Consider the following 602-nt stretch of genomic DNA (forward strand, 5'->3'; position numbering starts at 1 on the left):
ATTGCGAGAGTGTTTGTTTGTTATACGTGACAAAGATGACCTCGGAATAAAGCAAACAAAAAATGTTTCTGACGCAATTAAAAAGGTCATACCAGGTTACACTGTCAAACAGGCGCCGTGGCTGCTGCAACTTCCATAGCGGTTAAGAGGTGTCCTAGTTGATACCGCTGTTACCAGCATGACAGATGGTGTCCAGCTGGGGAAATGGTGTAACTGCGCCACGGGTCAAGAGCGCGTGACAGTCATGACAGTGAACAAGGCCCCGAGTGAAACAGCTGCAGCGTGTCACTGTCAGCCATTCAGACGGAAGTGAAATAAAACAGTGCCTTGCATTTGAACACGAGAGCAAATACTTCGTTTTGAAAATAGATTAGAATGAGAGTTTATCAAAGGGCTTTTATCCATATTTTACTTGACTTGAGTGGGTGTAAACAAGAGTGTCCCTGTCATTATCTTTAATATCTTTACTGGATGACTGTTAAGTGTAATTAATATCATTCACTTTGCATGCGGTTGCAAGATGGTTGCAAGTTCTCTGCGCAACGATCTCACATTTGCATATTATGTTGATGTTACTGAGTGGCAGTATCAATTAAATGAAG

The sequence above is a fragment of the Penaeus monodon genome, chromosome 20, assembly GCF_015228065.2.
Source record: "Penaeus monodon isolate SGIC_2016 chromosome 20, NSTDA_Pmon_1, whole genome shotgun sequence".
NCBI lineage: Eukaryota > Metazoa > Arthropoda > Malacostraca > Decapoda > Penaeidae > Penaeus > Penaeus monodon.